Genomic DNA, 7,963 nt, shown 5'->3' with positions numbered 1-7,963 from the left:
TAAAATTTGCATTTAAAAAATAAAAAAGACTTGTTGCCTACTCTTTTTCGGGCATTGGTTTACCAGTCCAAATCATCATCTTTGAGGTCTTCACTTTGAAGTCACAATCTCAATCTTGAAAGGAGCTCTCTAAGGAGTTTCATCAACTTGAATTCTTACACAAATAGGATAATGATCAAAGTATTAAATAGGTCATATTTTAGTATAACATAAATAATCCGAGACAACTCAATTGCCAATGCAAATAAAATGATCTAATAGTTCAACAATATTGAGGAAACTATTGGGTTTCAAGGTCCCTATAAAGCCTGTTCTTCTTATAAAAAATAATATTGAGGAAACTACATGGACTATGGGTTCATGTGAATTGGCCATTTCTTAATTCAAGATCCAACAAGCCATTGTTTGTGACAAATTTTGAGTAGTCCTTCTAAATCAACCCCACCCAATCTTGTCCACCTTTCTTCCCTATTGGATTAAGAAGCAGATTGAAATCACCACCAAGTAGAAACATTCTCTTTGGGTTGTGTTCAATAATACTTGAAAGAACATTCTAGAGATCCCTTTTCATATCAAGATTATTAGGCCCATAAAAAGTAATGACAATAAATCTAGTAAAGAGTTTCATAGAATCAATGATAAACCATCATCAAAACCTATCATGCCTCCTAAGTTGAACACCCAATAACACTTCTGACCAAAGAACATCAAGACCCCTTGAGGCCCCAACAGAGTTAGAGAAGCAACCTTTCAATCTAGAGAAATGTCTCCTAAAGGGATTAATAGTTTGGTTGGATGTACTACTTGCCATAGCTAGTTTGACCTGAGTAGTCCTAGGATCTCACTTTTTCTTCCCCCGAGTTGGCCCTATTATTTTTTGCATAGGTTTGTTCCGCAATCCTATAATCAAAGACATCTAGAAACTTTGAGCATCCCAAAACATTTGGGTCCCTAGCACCCTCATGGAAAGTACACTCCAAGTCAAAATCATCCATACCACCACTACTATCCTTAAGACCCCCCAAAGAGCTTTCCAAAACAAGAATAAAAATAATCTAAATGTCCTTTAAGATTTTATCCTATGATTTATTCTCTATATCCATCCTAATGTGTCTCCCCAGAGAATGTAAAAGTTGTTGTGGAAAACTTTGTTGTAAATTGGTCTCTAAAACTAGCTTTATCACTCAATTAGCTCCTTCCCCTACCTCATAATCCAACAAGAGATCATTTTGATAATTTGGCCTTGAGTCCAAAGAAATAACCCCCTAGATTCAACATCAGAATAAGGAACCATGTATTAGCCTCAACTAGTCACTAGCATGACTGATTGGTAAAATGATGTCAAAGGAACTCAAGTATCAAGTGAGCATTATAGTGTTGTCATTGATTGGCAACTAGTTAACAACAAGCCTGAAGTCTTGCAAGAGTACAACCACTAGTAGACCGACATGCTGGTTACAAATGAAGTGAAGACATAGTAAAGCCTATGATAGGTAGTCAAGCATGAAAGTTCGATAGTCACGATGTGACTTGCACGTAGAGAGAAGTGACATAAGTGAAAGAGCGAGGCAAGGAAAACTAGTCTAGATGTAGACTTACATGCTAACAGATAGGCCTGCATGAATATACACTTATGTATAGGTAGTCACATGTATTTTGTGACTACACTCACTATGCATTTCAAATTTTGAATATGATGATTTGAGCGAGATAATCTTAGGATTACGACCCACAGATTGGAGGAGTGATATAAGATTACTCAAACTTAATTTTTAAGTTTTTATTATTGAGATTAGTGCTATTGTAGTGATCAGAGAGATGTGAAGGTAGACAAAAACACAGTGAAAAACAAATAACACCAAACTAGTTCTCGAGCACATGAAGGAGGTAGTGGATAGAGACCATTCACAAAGTTAAGCCAAAACAAAGGAAGGAGATAAGAGTATCTTTGTAGAGAATAATAGAGGATCTACAAGGTAAGTTGTGTTGCATCTTTTAGATGTAATTTTTAGTTTTCTTTATTATTGTTGCAACTATTGTATTCCTTTGATAGGACAAACTTGTAATAAGTCTTTGAAAACCTTTGACTAGTTATCTCTCATAAAGGGGTCTAAATCCTCTAACAAGGTGGCCTTAGCAGGTTGTAGTAATCCTAATAGATTATATTCATTCCCAATATGATGAGTTCCTAGAAGGAATAGACGCAAGCCTTTAACAAGGTACTCTTTTACTCACAAGGAAAGGCTAGTGGGTATATTACTCCCACTGTGGTTTTCACCCTCACACCGAGGGTTTCCATGTGAAAAATATCTGTATGATTGATGTATGCTTTTGTATGTGAGTTATATGGTTTTATAGTGTAGCATTTGTTATTGTTTTGATAATCAAAGTACCGATAACAAAGTTAGTGAACAAGGCTACTTCTTTGACTGGTAGAATTGAATGTACTAATTCCCCCCCCACCCACCCCAAGTACCAGTTGGGACCAACAATTGGTATCAAATCACTAACCCTAACATTGAAAAGCCTTATACCTTAGGGGAAGATTAGATGAAAGTCATGATATAGAAGATGCAACTTGAAAAAGCCCTAAATATTGTTGAAGACCTAAAAGACAAGTTGAGAGAATCCTTAGCCAAAAGAAAAAAAATGATGAAGAAGTTAGGCAAAAGCTAGGATCTAATATAGAAACTTGAAGAGCAATTTTTTTTAAAGATTTGGAAGAAGAAATCTTAGAACATACAACTGAGAATGAAAAGCTAAAAAAAAGATCAAAAAATTAAAAAAGGAACTAGATCATGCAACAATAAGAATGAGGGAAGCAAAGGATGAGAAAGGAAATGCCATCCTTGAAAGAGATCAAGCCTACGAAGAACTAAGAATGGCCCATGAAGAAAAATAATAAGTTGAAGATTTGCTAAAAACCAAAGAAGAAGAAATGGTTGTGATGGAAGAAGAACATTGATACATCAAGCAAGAGAACAATATCTTACTAGAACACTATCATAATAAGGCCGAGTATCTAGAAGTTCTAACTTAAGAAGCCAAGCAACTAAAAATAAAAAATAAAAAATGAAAAAGGAACTAGAGCATGTAATAGTAACAATGAGGGAACCAAAGGACAAGAAAGGAAATGTCATCCTCAAAAGAGATAAAGCCTATCAATAACTAAGAATAGCCTAGAAATAAACATAATAAGCTGAAGATATGTAAATGCCAAAGAAGAAGAAATGGTTGTGATAGAAGAATAAGATCAATACATCAAGCAAGTGAACAATGGTTTACAATAACATTATCATGATAAGGCTGAGCAACTAGAAGTTTTAACTGAAGAAGCTAAGAAGTTGGATGAGCAAGTTTATTGACTAATCAATGAACTAAAGATCACTAAGGAAGAAAATGAAAGATTGATAAAGTTAGAATAAAGTGCCTAAAAGTTGGAGGAGCAACTAAAATTTCAAAGAAATATCGCAAACTCGATAAGTCCAGAATTCAAAGGAATCATCACAATTAAGAGAGGAGAGTCTTCATGAGCAAACAAATTAAATCCCACAAAGGACAAAATAATGCCAAAAAGAGTTATGTCATCCAAAAAACCTACATTTTTTTTTGTGGAAGAGTAGGATGCAAGTCAAATTTTTTTGGCATAGGAAAATAGGGTTTGGTACTTAGCATGCCTATAGAGGCTACTATAATATCTATCACTAGTATGGATACACTACACATGAGTGCAAAGATCTTGCAAATGAAGCAAGAGGAAAAGGTTATTTTGATCATTGTAACAAGTATAAGCACGGTGCCAAGAACTATAGATCAAAAGTTCAATCAAATTAGTTATCACCAAAGAGTGGAAAATATAAAACAAAGAATATAAGTGCTAGACAGGTTTGCAGTACCTGCAATAATAATGGTCACTCTGCTTACCATTTTAAGATAAGGACATGTTTGAGGAATAATGATGGACCAAAGAATGGTATAGGTGTGATATGCTACACGTTTCATAATACAGGTCACATCACCAAAGTTATCAGGTCAAACAAAAACCAAAACATTAATAAAATGAAAACAAAAGAAAAGACTAGACCATTGATGTTGAGCAAGTCAACAAGGACCTTACCAAGATATGGACCAAGAAGAAGTTGAAAGAGAAACTTGGAGAGGTTGTCAGATCACCAATAAATGGTGAGACTTCCCATTCTAGTTAAGAGAAGAGTCTTAAAGGTGTTAGGCAAGTAGAGAAAGTCTTGCACCAATCCCCACATTCAAACTGGTAAACCTCAAAGGGAAATAGCTCAAGATAACCAAAATGCAATCACTAGTGCAAAATTTCTAACCTGTGAAGATGGATAGGTTGTCCTCAAAACTTAACTGTTAGAAACAATGTCTGAAAAGCATTCATTCAACAAAGGTAGAGGTAGGTAAGTGACAAGGCTATTGTTAGAACCTCAACACTACCTTTTCTATTGGATTTAGAAGTAGGCATATCATTTAGTAAATATTACTTTTGCAAAAGAGCCTCATATTTGTGAAAACCTGAGTGACTTTTGTGCAAATCTGTGTGAGAAGTGATTAGCAACCCTAGAACCAGTCGAGAGGAAGGAAATGCATGAAAGGAATCATGTTAACATTCCATATCGCAATGGCAAAATAACAATACTCCAAGCTATTCAATGTTGAACTGGTAGATGGGAAGAAAACATATCTACTGGTCTACAAACTAATCTCAAAAAGTTTGGTTTAGAAAGACATGTTGGGATCCATATCTTCACTCCCAAGTAATGTGTTATTGGTTGAATATGTCATTGACTATTTAAAAGAAAATATTGTAAAGATGGGAGGCAAGGAAATTAGAATGAAGCATGAGGAGTTTCAAGTAAAATACTAGTGCAAGGAAGGATACAAATATTTAGAAGACACAATCCTAGCTCACACGATGGAATCCAAAATTTATTTAGGGATGAATGGGTGAGATGTGTGCTTAGCATGATGCACGGCAAGAATGTGTGGCTCGATAAACCCTACAAGATTGTGAAGGATAGGATCAAGAGAGTTATAGGGTTCAGTAGAATTGGAACACATATTACCGCCTAGAAACATAAGCCAACAACAATGGAAGAAATAATTGGATGTCATCGCAATGGTAGGATGTGTTTGTTGAAAGATATCACGAACGAGAAAGTAAAATTTGCAACAATGGTGATTGCTCACCAGCTCTATCATTCAAGCCAAATGAATAGTGTACCCAATAGAGTTGCGTATGAAGCACACCAAATAATAACAGAACACACCACACTTATCCTAAGTGGGTGGTTGCATGTGAAATGATGGAAAACTTGAAGAAAATCAAAAGATAACAATGCAAACATATTTAAGTATAGTGTACTTATGGTAAGCATATTCTTTTATTTCAATAATGAATTTATTAGATACAAGAAATTCTAGTGGATATCCAAGAGCTACATCACAACTCAAATTATGAACATGTACAATAAGCCAAGTAGTGACACCCATGACAAGCTTGAAAGGTACTTCAAGCAATTTCAGTTAGATATGCACAAGATAAGGAAAATACTTGTGACTCTGATCAATGACTACATAAGAGATATTTGTTTCTTAGCAAGCATAAACATATTCGTAGTGCAAGAAGTCAAACCATGAACTCACTGGTTGACTGAACTGCCTTATGAGGTTGAAGAAAACTCAACTAGGAAGCATATTGAACAAAAACTTGCAATGCCCATTGACTAGGATCAACAAAGATTTGACACAACCAAGGAGTAAGAAATGAAAGAGGAACAAGATGAAATTGGCAAGGAGAAGAAGAATAAGAAGAAGAAAAAGAGATTAGGACAAGTTCTGCAACTGGCTAAAGATGAAAAAGTATAATAAGGAGAGGAGAGTTTGCAACTAGAGAGTAGAGGTGACTCTACACTCGAGCTTGAATTAGAGATGAAGGAAATTGGAAAAAGGACCTTTGTTACTACTAAACCTCCAATTATTGAAACATACATGAGAAAGCCACATACAAGGACAAGAGGAAGCCTTCAACCTTGCCAAATGATGAAGAATCTAAAGAGGAGACTAAGATAGAGAGTCTAAAATTGCCCGAAGAAGGTAAGAAGCTCACACTAAAACAAATTGTTGATGATATAAAAAATAATGACAATTATCATACATTAAAGGAGAGATTTGAAAAGTCTAATAAGACAAATAAGAATAGAATTATAAAAGTTGTAGTATTGAGTTTGAGACTGTTCAACATAACACCATCAAAAATTGAAAAACTAGCTCCTAATAAGTTATATGAGATAATAAGAGAGATATGGTCCAAAGGCATACTTGAGTGGAAAAATATGCTAGATGATACTCTAGCTAAAATTAGACTTGATTTGAGCAATGAAGAAAGAGCTTGACTATTGACTCTGTAAAAAGCATTTTGATTCACCAGGAAATGTAGCATTAATAACTATAGGGCTAAAGAAAGAAGCATTTTTGAATGCAAAGAAAGTTTGGATGACTCTATATGAAGAAGAAGAATCTATCTTGAGAAAGAAGTGTGAACAAGGTCAAACACCAAAGGAGAAACCAAAAGAGAAGGAGCCACCAAAAACAACATGACTGAGGAGTTCAAAGAAGAAGACAACAAACAACTTGTTGCACTGGGTGACCAAAGGACTTAGTTGAGTCAAGGTTTGAACAAGGAACCCAAGATGAGCAATGAAGCTTAATAGGGACAAACCACCAAAGCAATACCAAAGGTAGAAGGACATAAGGAAGATGATACACTTGTGGGTGAAAGTTACCCAAGATTTATTGATGTGATGGGTGCCATAGAGGAAACACAGTGAGGTGAAAGATAAAGAGAGGTGGCCTAAGAAAAAGAGACCAATGAAGGAATAAGAGATCAATAACTACCCACAATAGAAATTCTCGAAGACACAACGAAACATGAAACACAAGAGAAGGAACTGGTACAAGAGACCAACCATGAATAGAGGCAAGATAACTTGCCATCAAGACAACAAGAGAAGACTTCCACTGAAACACGACCATTAGATACACAATCTAAAGGTTAGAGGAGTGTCAAGAAACTAAAGAAAAGCCAAGATAAGAGAAAGAGAGATTCAAAAGAATTGGGTAGTAAAAAGATAAGTAAAGGGAGACATGAATATCTAGAATTGGCTAAATCATCCATATTTGAGGATGAGGGAGAGCTCTATAATGTAGATGTAGAGGAAGCATCGAAGATGCAAAAACTTTTTGAAGAAGTAGAAGAGATGGGGAAGCACTAAGATACCTGTGTTGTAAAGATTTGAAAAAGTATTTAAGACTCATGGAAAAATACAAAACGATGAAACTAAACAACAAAGTGCATGAGAGAGCCAACACACCGAGAAAGGCTAGGGAAATATTTAAGCATCTGGAACCTAAAAATTCATATAGGGAAGAAGATGAGTTGATAAGTCAGATCAAAGTTTTTGTGGACCGTTTATATGATAAATTAGACAAGGTTACATGAGTCCTTGAGCAACATGCCCCAATAACAAACTTGAAAAAGCAAAAACACTTTGTTCAACAAAAGAAAAGGGAAATGACAATGAAAAAAGATGAAATGTTAGAAGCATTAAAGGATGTAACCCCTATGTTCCATAAACCAAGCATATCACACACCTTAATAGGTGATCTGCAAGAAAAGAGAGTGAAAGCTCAACATGAGCCCGATGAAGCCATCGAGGCTTGTAATCCACTTACTAGATCAACCTTAGAGTATTACTAGCACTCAATCACATGAAAAAGTCATGGGAGACTCTATTGAGTAAAACAAGGGAGCATTACGAGGACATACTTGAGAGGCTATAAATCCAACCTCAAAAGGGGAGAATAAAACAAAGAAGGAGAAACAATAGGCAAAAACCCTTTATACACATTATCATTAATGACAAAATTGGGGAGAAGTGGAAAA

Source organism: Cupressus sempervirens, chromosome 3 (genome assembly GCF_028749045.1).
Source record: "Cupressus sempervirens isolate cs-2001-9-10 chromosome 3, ASM2874904v1, whole genome shotgun sequence".
Taxonomy (NCBI): Eukaryota; Viridiplantae; Streptophyta; class Pinopsida; order Cupressales; family Cupressaceae; genus Cupressus; species Cupressus sempervirens.
This window is presented reverse-complemented; position numbering follows the sequence as displayed.